Source organism: Hemiscyllium ocellatum, chromosome 31, assembly GCF_020745735.1.
Source record: "Hemiscyllium ocellatum isolate sHemOce1 chromosome 31, sHemOce1.pat.X.cur, whole genome shotgun sequence".
In the NCBI taxonomy this organism is placed as follows: domain Eukaryota; kingdom Metazoa; phylum Chordata; class Chondrichthyes; order Orectolobiformes; family Hemiscylliidae; genus Hemiscyllium; species Hemiscyllium ocellatum.
In genome coordinates this window covers 40926012-40940210 of record NC_083431.1, presented here as the reverse complement: position 1 = coordinate 40940210, position 14199 = coordinate 40926012, and positions in this window count along the sequence as shown.

The following is a 14199-nucleotide window of genomic DNA, read 5'->3' as shown; positions in this document are numbered from 1 at the left end:
TAATGTAGAGTTATTACCAGTGGGTTTAGAAGTGAGGGTTGACAGCAGGTGAGGAAACCTATGGAAGTGATAGACCATGAGCCTTGGTGGGAGGTGAGTGCAATAGCTGACGTAGATTGAATATGAGATAACAAAGAGAAGATGGTGGCATTTACTCTGGCATAGTGAAGAAGGACATTGACTTTCCTGTATTGACAATAGACAATAGATGCAGGAGTAGGCCATTCAGCCCTTCGAGCCAGCACCACCATTCATTATGATCATGGCTGATCATCCTCAATCAGTATCCTGTTCCTTCCTTATCACCATAACCCTTGATCCCACTATCCTTGCTGGGACTTCTGCTGGACCATGTAAATAGCACTGACCCTAGGTGGCGTCCTCAGATGAAATTAGCAGAATTTGGTGTCATGGCATCCTTAGGCTAATGGAAAAGAATACCCCATCCACCATTGCCTTCTGCTGGTATATTGGGGTACTAACTTACCTCTGTTATCAACTCCGTGACCATTCCTCAGATGAAGCCAGCTCCAGACTGACAATTTTTGACTAGGACCACAACAGCACTTTAAATATAGCACCAATAATGGGCCAGTGCATGTCCTCTGTTTCTCAGCCTTATTACATAGCATCTATACATAGTGTGAATTCATTGCATCGAGCCTCTTCCTAATTGTGTCTGCTACTGGTCACCATTTCTCTAACTCTCTGGTCTCTCTGGTGATTTCCGCCTATGTCTGTTATCTTTGTGGTTCCTTAGATTTTTGTGGTTTAACAGTTATTTTTCTTATATCTCCTGAATCCTTGCCATATGCCCCTCTCTTGAGACTCCTGGATGCGATCTCCAGTGGTTCTTTTCCCACTTACCATTTCAGAAATCCTGGACCCCTATTCAAATGCCTCCTACCACCTTTGGACAAAATTTGGAACTGGCTTTTCACCACCCTGGGGCACCCCTTGTGGATTCTGAGTTTCCTTTGCTTGGCCAGGAATGTCATATGACTCCTTGTTGCCAGGTCAGCACATTCTCAATGACCAAGATAACTGAGCCCTTTATATGTTGAAAGAGAAAACAGGCAGGCTTAGGATAGACGTTGCAAGGTGGGAAATGATGCTGTGCACTCTGCAAGCACCCTGAGCTGCAAAGCTGGGAACTGGCATGTTCAACCTTCAGCCAGAAATATTGGAGTACTGCACAGATAAATTTCATAACACAATCATTCCATTGCATGACTGATTTGTGCCTTCCAGATAGGGTCAGGCTTTGGGGAGTCAGGAGGTGAGTTACTCAGTGTAGAACTCTTAGCTTCTGACTTGGTCTTGTGGCCATATTATGCATATAGTTGGCCCAGTTCAATTCCTGGTCAATTAGTGCAATCTTAGTGGGATATTAAATAATGGTACTGCTTTGGAACATCCATGGAAGATGGTTTGATTCTCTGTTGTTGAGAATGGTCATTGCAGGGCACTTATGTGGCTTGAATATTACTTTGTTAGAATGCTTCCTGATTTCTCATTATTATTATTTTGTACTTCTAATAATTTTGGTTTGCAGATGTGAAGTGAGAACTGTGAGCTAAAGTTGACTTTTGAGCTTGGGGTAACATCTCATGGAAGAAAGAAAACAGACCAAGCAAGCTGTTGCCTATTTTTGAGGCAGGGTCTGGAATTTAACTGTATGTTGGTTCCTACCAAAGGATTCTGCAGATGCTTCACCACCAGGAAAGAGCATTTTGATTGAAAACATAGCAAAAGTTGGCTATTAACAAGGTCAATACCTGGGAATTGGTTCTCGCAAGTAAAGAAAAGAACTTATGCTCAAGCAGATGACACATGTTGAATGGTAATTGGCACCTCACAGATGAGATGGTCAGTCTCTCAGGGACAAGCTAGAGTTTGAACTAGGTTTTGGTCTGTTTTCTGTAAAAAAAAAGGAATCTGGCTGTTGATGTTACAGCAAGAATATTTGAAAGCTCCCTACCTAACCTCCCATAATTAACTCTTGGAAGCTCAGAGAATAGAGAACCAAACGGTTATGTGAGTGAACTGAAAATTGTTTCAGAAAATTAACTATGATTGTGGAACAATGCATCGTGAAAACCACTTAGGTATTCTGAATTGGCTGGTATTTTGTTGGATTTATCCTTTAATTCTGTTTGTTTGCCTACCTATTTAAAGTGTGAATGAGGCTGAAAACAAGGGTTTTAGGTTTACAGCATAGACTGATTAGATTGCATTGTTTAATTTTGCACTACTAAAGCTATGATATTATTAATTAATTGTTAAATCATAGAGATGTACAGCATGGAGACAGACCTTTCGTCCCAACCTAATCTAATCCCACTTGCTCAGCACCTGGCCCGTATCCCTCCAAACCATTCCTATTCATATACCCATCCAGATGCCTTTGGCATGTTGTAATTGTACTAGCCTCTATCACGTCCTCTGGCAGCTCATTCCATTCACACACTACCCTCTGCGTGAAAAAGTTGCTCCTTAGATCTCTTACATCTTTCTCCTCTCACTCTAAACCTATACCTTCTAGTTCTGGAGTCCACCACCCCAGGGAAAAAACTTTGTCTATTTATCCTATCCATACCCCTCATGATTTTATAAATCTTTATAAGGACAATGCTCAGCCTCCGATGCTCCAGGGAAAACAGCCCCAGCCTATTTAGCTTCTCCCTATAGCTCAAATCCTCTAACCCTGGCAAAATCCTTATAAATCTTTTCTGAACCCTTTCAAGTTTCACAACATCCTTCTGACAGGAAGGAGACCAGAATTGTACAGCCGCAACATGACCTCTGAACTCCTGTACTTCATTTTGCTTAAACTATAAACCATACTGAGAATTGATTATTTGCGATGTCTGGGATTGGGTATTCAAAAATCTTGAGGCAGCATTGGGATCAATTTTGAGAGTCTTTGAAGGTTTTAATATTGCAAATACAGAAGTGGAAAGGTTGATTTGGTTTGGATATCTATCTCCTAGTCAAAACAACTTATCATTATCAGCCCAAGCGTGAATGCTGTCAAGGTTTCTGCTGCATGTCGGCACAAACTTCATTATCTGAGGCAACAGAAACAGAAATTGCTGAGAAAGCTCAGCACGTCTAGCAGCATCTATGATGAGGTATCAGTTAACATTGCGGGTCTGGTGGCCCTTCCTCAGAACTGATGGTAGTTAAGAAAATGTTGGCTTATATGAAGAAGGCAGGGTGGGGAGAGACGGTAAGGAGTAAACTATAGGTGGGGTAGATCCCAAAGAAAGAGAAGAACAGGTAGACAGACAAAGGAGTGGGTAACGAGCTGGCTAGGAGGGTGAATAGATATTAATGGACACTGTTAGTGGCTAACAATGGGTTGTGTATAATGACAGACTGTGATATCAAGGCCTGGTGTGTGGGGTTATGGGCTAGGACATGGGGAAGTTCAGGCCCTAAGATAATTGAACTTGATATTGAGTCTGGAGGGCTGTAGGGTCCCCAAGTGGAAAATGAGGTAATGTTCTTCCACTTGCGTGAGTTTCACTGGAACACTGAAGCAAGCCTCAGACAGAGAACAGGGTAGTGTGTTAACGTGTCGGGCAATTGGAAGACCAAGTTCTCTTTTTCCAGCAGAATGTAAATGTTTTGTTTCCCTAATGTAGAGTTGACCGCATTGTAAGCAGCAAATGCAGTAGACTAGATTGTGTGAAGTGCAGGTACAGTGCTATTCACCTGGAAGGTATGTTTGAGCCCTTGGATACTGAGGAGGGAGGAAGGGAAATGGGCAGGTGTTACATGTTTGACAGTTGCAGAAAAAGGTGCCATGAGGCTGTTGGGGAGAGGTATTGATATTGAAGGAAGAGTGGACCAGAGTGTCCCGGAAGGAACGGTCATTATCTGAGGAATTCTTAATGGAACTGAGCATTGCCAATGTCATTAAACATTTTCACCTCTGATCTTATGTTGATGAAAAGTTAAATGTTGAAACAGCTGAAGATGGTTGGGCCTGAAGAACGTCTGAAGTAATATCCTTAGGCTGTAACAATGGCCTCCAACAATCACAAACACAATTGCAATCCTTTGTGCTGAGTTTTACCCCAGTCACAGAAGAGATTTCTCCTGAATTCCCATTGACTTCAATTTTATACAGCGTCCTCGGTACCACGTCAGTTAAATGCTGACTGCATGTCCGGGGCAGTCATTTTCACTTCACTTCTAAAATATCACTCTTTACGCCATCCTTGGACCAAGGCTGTAATGAGGTCTGAAGCCATGTTGTCCTGATAGAATGCAAACTGAGCATTGATGAGCAACCTCATCAATGAGTAAGTTGCTGAGTAAGTGCCACTGATAACACTATTGATTATGCCTTTTGGCAATTTGCTGTGGATTGAAGAGTTGGTAAATGGGGCAGTAATTGGCTGCATTGTATCTGCCCCTCTTTGTGGACAGGATGTATTTCTGAAACTTTTTTTCATATTATTGAGTTAATTCCAGTTAATTAACTATAACTAAAGAGCTTGGTTAGGGACATGGTTAGTTCTGCAGCACAAGTTGTCAACACTATGCCAGGGATATGGTCGAGTTTCACAGTCTTTGCTTTATCTGGCACACCCTGCTGTTTCTTAACATCATGCAGAGTGAATGAAATAGAAGACTGATATTTTAAATGCTTCAGTCTTCAGGGAGAGCTGAGTCAGATCACGGATTCAACTCCTTGAAATGAAGATTGAGGGAAATGCTTCAGGTTTGATTTTGGCATTGATTTGACATTCTCTACCATCGCTGAGAATGGGGATGTTCATAGAGTGCCCTTCTCCTGTTGTTGTTTACTGTCATTTGTACGCACTTACTATGAACTCAGCCATTTTCATGACACCACACAATGTGAAGCTGGTAAGCACGGACAATGCATCCTATATGTGAATGTTTATCACCTCAGCAGTAGGAACACTGCTTTAATTCTGCAACAATCTCTCTGGCAGTTGTATTTGATCTACCACAGCAGGTCAATTGTTCACCCCTGGTCACCCACTGCCTCCCACTCTTTCCCTTTCCTCTGTTATTAATCATCATGTTCACAATGTTTAAACAACTCAAAATACACATTCTAACACAATCTTATAAATTCAATCGTAACTAATGTCACCAAGAATGAATTAATCATCATTGCGTTCATTTTGTCATTATCTTTAGGATGCATTTGCTTTAGTGTTTTAGTGTTCTGTGACATGTATCCAGAAAGGGGGAGCGTTCCAACCAGGCACTCAAGCCAACTTTCTGCTGATCATGGCTATTTCTCACTGCTGTGACCTTCTGGCTTTGCTGCATAAACTGATTCCCCTCTTATTTGTGATCTTCCAATCTACATTTTGCCCTGTGAACTGATGACTCGCTCATGAAACACAGTCTGAACCCTCACCCCATGATCTGACAACCTCCTCCACCCTGTGATCAGTGTGTTCATCTTTCCAATAGCAGTTTGTCTTTCCCTGTCTGCTAGCTTTTGATCTTTTGTGATTGTTGGGAATCACCACCAAACACGAATGATTACTGTGGCAGCATTTTAAATATATTTTACACCAGGGTTTCCCATTTTGAAAACAAAAACAGAATTCCCAAAATATGAACAGTAATGTACAAGGCTTGGAATAAAGTCACATATGTACTATCTTTGACTCTCAGAAGGTTGGCACTTCACAAACAAAATTTGAGAATATGATCCTGGTTGGAGCTCCCAGTTTTGAAGGAGTTCTGGATTCATAGAGGTGCTGATGTTTAGGATATGTCAGTTAAAAGAAACCTCCTTTGCTGTGCGAAAGCAGAAAATGCTATGTTGTACTATGTCAAAAAACTGTTGCTTCTCTGTCCAATGTCCTGGCTAATATTTATCCCTCAATTAACATAACTTCAAAAAAAAAGCTAATCTGGTCATCATCATATTCTTGCTTGTGAGCATTTCTGCCATATTGGATGTTGTTTTTGCTGCATTTCAACAATGATTACAGCTCGAATGCACTTCAATAAATGTAAAGTTACTTCATGTTATAAAGAAGCTATGTAAATGCAAATATTCCTGCAATTTGCTTTTTATAACTTGAAAACATTTCTGTAGCCACAGTAATTTCTTTTAAAACAATTCAATAGAGAGGGAACATTCAGAATTAATGCGTTTTTGTGTAATTTAGGAGAAGCACAAGTGGCATGGTGGCTCAGTGGTTAACACTGCTGCCTCACAGCACCAGAGACCTGGGTTCAATTCCAGTCTCGGGTGACTGTCTATGTGGGTTTCCTCTGGGTGTTCTGGTTTCCACCCACAATCCAAAGATGTGCAGGTCCAGTGAATTAGCCAGGCTAAGTTGTCCGTAGGGTTAGATGCATTAGTTGGGGTAAATATAGGGTAGGGCTCTGAGTAGGTTATTCTTTGGAGGGTTGGTGTGGACTTGTTGGGCCAAAAGGGCCTGTTTCCATACAGAAGGGAATCTAATCAGTACTGCAGTCATTCAGTAAAGCACTGGACTGTCAGCTTAAGTTTAAAGAAGGCATGGTGGCTCAGTGGTTAGCATTGCTGCCTCACAGTACCAGGGGCCCAGGTTCGATTCCTGCCTCAGGCAACTGTCTGTGTGGAGTTTGCTCATTCTCCCTGTGTCTGCGTGGGTTTCCTCTGGGTGCTCCGGTTTCCTCCCACAGTCGAAATATGTGCAGGTTAGGTGAATTGGCCATGCTAAATTGCCCGTAGTGTTAGGTGAAGGGATAAATGTAAGGGACTGGGTTGCTCTTCGGTGGGTCGGTGTGGACTTGTTGTGCTGAAGGATCTGCTTCCACAAAAGAAAAAAAAAGTTACAACCAATCAAGTCAAATAACCATGCAAAGGGTATCTCTTACAAAGTCTGGGATTTATTTTTATTAAGCTTAGAAAAAAAAAGCTTAAAAACAAAGGAGGAATAATGGAGACCGGTAACTAGCAGTGTTCCATAGGGATCAGTCTATGTCCTCTGTTTGTAGCACATATAAATGATCTGGACAAAAATGTGGGTTGTCTGATTAGTAAGTTAGCAAATGAGATGAAGATTGGTGGAAATGCTGATAGTGCTGACAATTGCGAAAGGATACAAAAGGATATATATAGATCAGTGATTTGGGCACAGGAATAGCAGATGGAGTTTAACAGACAAATGGGAGGTGATGCATTTTGGAAGATCAAATTTAGGTGTGAATATCAGAACCCTTAGGAATATTAATATCCAGATGGATCTGGGCATGCAGATCCACAGTTCTCTAAAAGTAGCAATACAAGTGGCCATGGTGATTAAGAAGGTGTATGGCATGTTTGGCTCCATCAGCCAGGGCATGAAGTACAAGAGTTCACAAACCATGTTGCAGCTATGTAAAACTCTTGTTAGGCCGCATTTGGAATATTGTGTGTCGGTTTGGTCACCAAACTACCAGGACGTGGAAGCTTTGGAAAGAGTGCAGAGCAGGACACCAGGATGTTACCTGGTGTTGAGGGCATTGGCTATGAGGAAAGGTTTAAAAGACCAGCATTCTTTTCACTGGAAAGACAGAGGCTTAGAGGAGACCTGATATAGATTTACAAAATTAGATAGTCAGAGACTTTTCCCCAGGGTTGAAATTTCAATTACACAGGTTCAAGGTGAGAAAGGGAAAGTTTCAAGGGAGACGTGTGAGGGAAGCTTTTCATGAGCAGTGTGGTAGGAGCCTGGAACACACTGCGAGAAGAGGTGGTGGAAGCAGGCATGTTGGTGACATTCGAGAGGCATCTGGATGGTTCCATGAATAGGGAGGAAATAGAGGGATACAGACTGAATAAGGGCAGAAGGTTTGTTTTTTTTGTTTAGTTAAGGCATGATAATCAGCACAGCCTTGGAGGGCCGAAGGACCTGCTCCTGTGCTATACTTCTCTTTTGTACTTTTACAACTTTTGCAGTTGTAACGAGGTCAGCCAGATGGATCTCATAAAATAGGAGAAACCTGATTGAACAAGGTTAACAGCCCTAACCAGGGAGCCCTGACTGACAGCAGTGTCAGATAGCCTGTTCATTCTGACAGTTGACTCTGGGGAAGCCAGACCAATATTAAATACTATGCATGTGTAAATAAAGGGTGACTTGGTGACAGGATACTGACCTCTGTGGTGTTATTTCAATAACAATACTGATAGATCACATTCATGAAGATTGACTGTGTAAAGTGGGGTTATTTCTGTGATCTGATTTTGCCTGATCCAGTACGTTGTTGTCATTTGATTAAGCGTATGCATGTAGTTATTGCGTCATCTTGCAGTTAAATCATAGAGAAAGATAATTTCCTAATCTTCTTCAGGCCCATTGTATGAATGAAATTGATGTGCTTCACTAAGATGGTGAACAGTGCTCTGCTTGGGTTATGATATTTTCGTAATCTCCATTTCACTGCAGTATCGATTGAAGATGCTTTTGCCAGAAGAGACAGACTTGGAAATATATAATTGATAACATAGGAATAGTTTTGGAAGCATTTCAGTTCTTAGTGGACACAGGCCTGAAGCAGAAAGCTTGCTCCATTTGATGCTTATTGGCATTCAGACAGGCCAATGTCAGCTCATGTGGATAGACAGAATCTGTCACACAGATACGTGATTAGGATAGAACTCAGGGTGGTTTTTCTCTGTACTAAGTGTTCTCTACAGGGTTTTAGAGGTTTGATATTAATGAAGATAAATGTCAGAAATGGAAATGATTTCTTCTGCCACTATTTAAAATTCATAATTTTATTCACAAGTAAAATGGAAAGTAAAAACAGTACAAAATAATAAAGATATTCTAGCCCTTTTTATGCACATTGATTTTATTTTGAAATGTTTAATCTAATATAGAGACAAGGCCACACTGAATTTTAATTATCCACCAAGATACATTAAAAGAAGTGAAAAATCTGACAACTTATAAATTGTGTTATCACATCAAAGGCATTTTACAATCTCCTATTTAAAATTGTTCCTTTCTGGGATTTCAAAGCTACTTACATCCGCAGTCGTTTTACCTCTTCTAGTAATCCATAAACTTCTAAAATCAGATCTTCTCCTGACTTTTGCATCACTTCTTAAGTCAAATAATCTTCCCTCTTCTTCCTTTAAACCATGGTTATATCCAATTTGATGACCTTCGTTGTTTGTTTAAGTTCTCTAGCATATTTAAACCCTTTCTGTGGTTACAAAATTCAAACTATAGATACCTACATGTCTCCAATGAGCAATGGGCAATCTGATTTACTGAGTATTAATTCATTGTTAGAGGCAACCTAAGCTAAGTGATACACATTTAGTAGATTTGTGCTAATTTATCACCTTGGAAAGTAAAAAATGAAACTAAGTTTTATTAATAGCCATCATTAGCTGGCAAAGAGGTAAAGGTGCAGTAATCCCAAAACATCATAGGGCTGTTTCCTCATTAAAAAGAGACAATTAGTGGTCAGTTTTACCTGTGTGTTGTCATGTCTCAGGTGAGGGTGAGCTTAAGAAGGTGGGGCCTCCAGGGTAACCTCAGCTGGTGTGAGAATTGAACTTATGCTGTTGGTATGGTAAAGACCAATACATTGAGAAGAACAGCATAATCTCTGTGTCAGTACTGGAAGTTGATTAAGTACTACATTCAACATCTGTAATCAATGGTGACAATAAAATCTAAATGTAAAAATGCATAAAAGTATATCACTGCTTTTTATCCAGCTTCTATCTAATAAAATGTAAAAAGTATATCACTGCTTTCTATCCATCTCTTAAAATTTAACAAACGAGCATAAGCACCATTGACATTTATGCATTTATTTCCCTTTAATGAATACATAAATATTAATTTACTTATTAGCATAAAACAGATTTTCATGATACTGGATATTTTTTCATAACATTTGTGATATTTAAGTTATTTTTAATTTTTAAAATCAATTATTATCTAGCATGTTAGAATTATAGTAATACTAGCAATAGATCTATTTTAGTTGGTGATATATTTTGTCCAATTTGAAATTGACAAATTGCAAATTTCCAATAGTAATCTTCTAACAGGAACTTGTTAAAGATGAAAATATAACTCTTTCAAGATAATAATCTGTGAATGGCAGGAGTGCTTATACTGTGGACAATTTCCATGCTTTTTCAGGCTGCAGTACCATCATAAATACTCTACCCACCTTCTCCAAAGAGAAATGCCATCAGCTAACTGGCTCAAACAGGGCATGGTTGGATGTGTATCAGATTGGAGCAAACAGACCCTATTGGGAATGGAGTCAAGGCCTGATAATTGGCCTACACATTCAAGGAAACTCTTGAAACCTCAAAAGATATCTTGATTAGGTCCCTCGCTCATGGAACTGGCCATTCAAATTTGTCATCCATTTCAGACAAATCATCAGCCTTTTATTAGTCACTCAGGGCTACATAAATCTTTACAATGAGGAAAAATAATTTAGTCCAAGAAATCTTTGCTGTGTTCATGATTAAGACAGTTTTGTTACAATATGACGTGATGGTTTGTAGTTAGGGTTGAATACTGCTGCCAATCCTCTTTTCTATATCAGTCCAAAGGGCTGGTCAGTATTTTATGGAAGAGAGTGGATCACAGCTAAGTCTCAGCAGAATAGGCTGAGCCACCCTAGTAACATGTACATGCTATATTAACTCTGAAGCATAGCAACTATTGCTAACTAGGTGTAACTTGGAAATATGTTTTACCATCTGAAAACTATACTAAAGGCTGACTGCTTGTTCCACCAGAGACTGTATGACATCATCAAACTGAGAGGCACAATGTATAGGTCAAACATTAAAACTTTGTGGACCATTACCTCACACAACATTGCCACCCACAAGCTTTTTGTACCCCTTAGTTAGGCAATTATGTTTTCACATAAGTAATGATACCACATTCATATTAACTCTTCTCCCCCAAGTCTCTGAGTTCACAGATTGAAATGGTCTTGAGACTTCACAATACTTCTCCGTATATATTCACTTTAGATTTGGAAGATTACTAGATCTTTGGTTCTCCATATACATTCACTTTAGACTCAGAAGATCAGTAGGTCTTTGGTTAGTGTGTTGTTGAACTTGATTTTGATCTTTGTCTATTTCTCCAACAAAGGATTGATTATTTGTCAGATATCTTTTGTGCAGGGCACTGTTCATCATAGATATTGATGTTGGCTTTTTATCTTAAGTGGTGGCCTTTCAATCTGCTGAATAACCATCATGGAAAAAATTGGGCTGATTGTGTATCCCAAGATTTGGCAAGGTAAGTCTTACAAAGCAGTTGAGCAACTTTAACAAATGGTAGGATGTTGAGGAGAAAACAGATTTCTTTATTCAAGGGTGAGCTTTGTTGATTCTCTATGATATACAAGTTTTTATAGATGTGGTTTTCTTAATGTTGTAGTGACATCTGTAATATTTCTTTAATCATAGGGATTGCTCCACATGTACCGTGTATTGATGCAGGTTTTGCTGCTGGTTATCCTCTGAGGATTCTTCTGCGATTTAAAAACCATCTGCTGTAGCCCTGTGAAAAAATGTGTTATATTGTGAAAAATGAGCCACTTCCAAAGGCTGTGCAAATATTAGAAACAGTTCCAAACAGCAGAAGCACTAATGGATACACACATTAATAGCTCCACACTTAAGCTCTATTACTGTAGATAGCCAAAGCATTAATAGGAGACTCTATCCCAACTGGATTTGACTGAACTTACTTACATCAATGAACATTCAACTCAGGTCAAGTTTGATACATGAACTGTCACTGTCCTATCTGACTGAATTATATAAAACTGCAGCTCACTGCTTACTCCTCTAGATCTCCATCTAGGACACCAGGTACCAATTTAGCATGGCACGCTGTCTCAATGGTTAGCAGTGCTACCTCACAGCACCAGGGACCCAAGTTCAATTCCAGCCTGGGTGACTATCTGTGTGGAGTTTGCACATTCTCCCTGTGTCTGTATGGGTTTCCTCCGGTTTCCTCCTACAATCCAAAGATGTGCAGGTTAGGTGAATTGGCCATGCTAAATTGCTCATAGTATTCAGGGATGTGTAGTTTAGGTCCATTAGATAGGGATAAATATAGGATAATAGGGTAGGGTAATGGGTCTGGTTGAGTTACTCTTTGGTGTGGACTTGTTGGGCTGAAGGTCCTGGTTCCACACTGTAGAGATTCTATAATATCTCACAGCACCATCTATGGGAAAGATTTGTACATATCCCTCATTCACAGACCTTGGTATCTGGCAACTATCAGCCTCATTGTGTCATCATGTCACATCACTAGTCGACTTCAACACAGTTCTGAACTTCAATGTTGCTCTTTGGAACCAACTGGCATTTTTCACTAGAATGCCAGGATACTTTGCAGAAAGGGACAAACACTAGTCTTATGAATTGAGCCAGGCTGCATCTCAGGGCAGGTTGCTTCTATTTCATTGTTCACTCATTTTTTGTCTATTTCAATGCTCACATAACCTTTGCCATGCTTTGGCCTGTGTCACTTTAGCCCCTCAGCTAAAATTTACAGGCTCACAGTCATTCTGTCTTATTTTGATTCTTAGTGTAGACATAAGTCTTCTCATGGTTATCATTAATAACCAGTTAAGGGGTGGGTGTATAGCACCATGCTACATCTGTCTCTCACATGAATGACCACATCTCAAAGTCAAAGATGGGTAGTCCTCAATCAAGTCAAGGGGATACTGCTGTTAATCAAGGGCTACTGTAACAATAAGTTGTGGACACCATTGAATCTTAGTCTAGAGGTTTGGGCATGGCCAGTTGTTTGATTTGAATAGTCAGGGAGTCCATTTTCACCACAGTCTGTGGAATGTGCCATGGTGAATCCTGCTGGTCTAGTGCAAACAGTCCAGGGAATTGCACTAATCAATTAGGGGCACAAACCTGATTCCCTGTCATTTAGAAAGGGAAATATTTGCCAACATGAGATTAGATGCAGTGAAGCTTTTGTAGGTGAGCTGGGGCTGATTTCGGTACTCACAGTACTTAAAATCCCCTGCTATTTCTTTGTGACAAGACTGACTTCACATTTCTCAGAATAAGGTCCTATGTGAAATTTGCATGTGGAGGCATTCTGTAACCCTGCTTGTTGAAGTACTTCAGGTCTGAGTGTATGAAGCAGTAATGCTAAACCAGCATTTGTGAGTGACCCCAATAATGACTGCTCCTGTTCCTAATGACCTGTTCTGATGTTTGTTGGAACTGTTGGAATGAAGATCTGTTATGTATATTTGAAAGCTTTAGTTTCCCATTCATTAGAAAATCCTCAGACCCAATATCAATCAGGTAGAACTAATTTCATATGAAGAATAAAACTCTGAGACCACGTTTTTGGGAGCTTGAGGGCCTGACTATACTTGTGGGAGAAAAGCAAATCACTTTGTCTGCCAACCACTTGCTCACAGAAACCATGTCTGTTTTAGCCAGACAGCCTACCCATAATGTCACTGGCACCTCAACTTGACCACACTTAGCTCAGGAATTAACAGTGAAATGAGACATTACCAAAGCAGTTTCCTGATTGAAGGAATACACTACCTAGATGATCTGCAAATTGGTTTTCCTACTCACAATAGTATCACTGCTTCTGAATTCCTGAGGGCATTCCCTTTCTCCAGGTACTCAATCACCACAAAGCCCACACAGACTAAGTGGCACCAAGATATCTGATGAGAATGAACACTACCTTAGGGACCTATTGAAGCCAGGATGCTATCCATTTGCACCCATTTCTGCAGATGAGCTAAACGTTCTGTTATAATTGTTAACTGATGGATACTGTCGGACAAGCAATTGTTTCCTATTAACTGTCATTGAAACTGCGTTATCTTGTAATTAACATTATATCGCTGTAACCCTAAAAACTGTCTGTATCTACTGCTCAGGGAGGAGAATCCTTGACTTAACTGTGCAAAGTGTCCGTTTTGTATCGGTCCAGTCAACTTCCCCATTATATTGAGAGAAATAAACCAATGTTCGTCAATTTCACAAGATCCATGTGTGGCCTCTATATGTAATTGGACAATTCTCCAAAGAAAAATTTGACAAAATTGTTTCTATTTTTGTATGCTTCATATAACCCATACTAAAAGCACAAACCTGCAAGTTGGTGCGAAAATGGAAGAGGAAGAGAATGTCGGTTCAACCACAAGAAT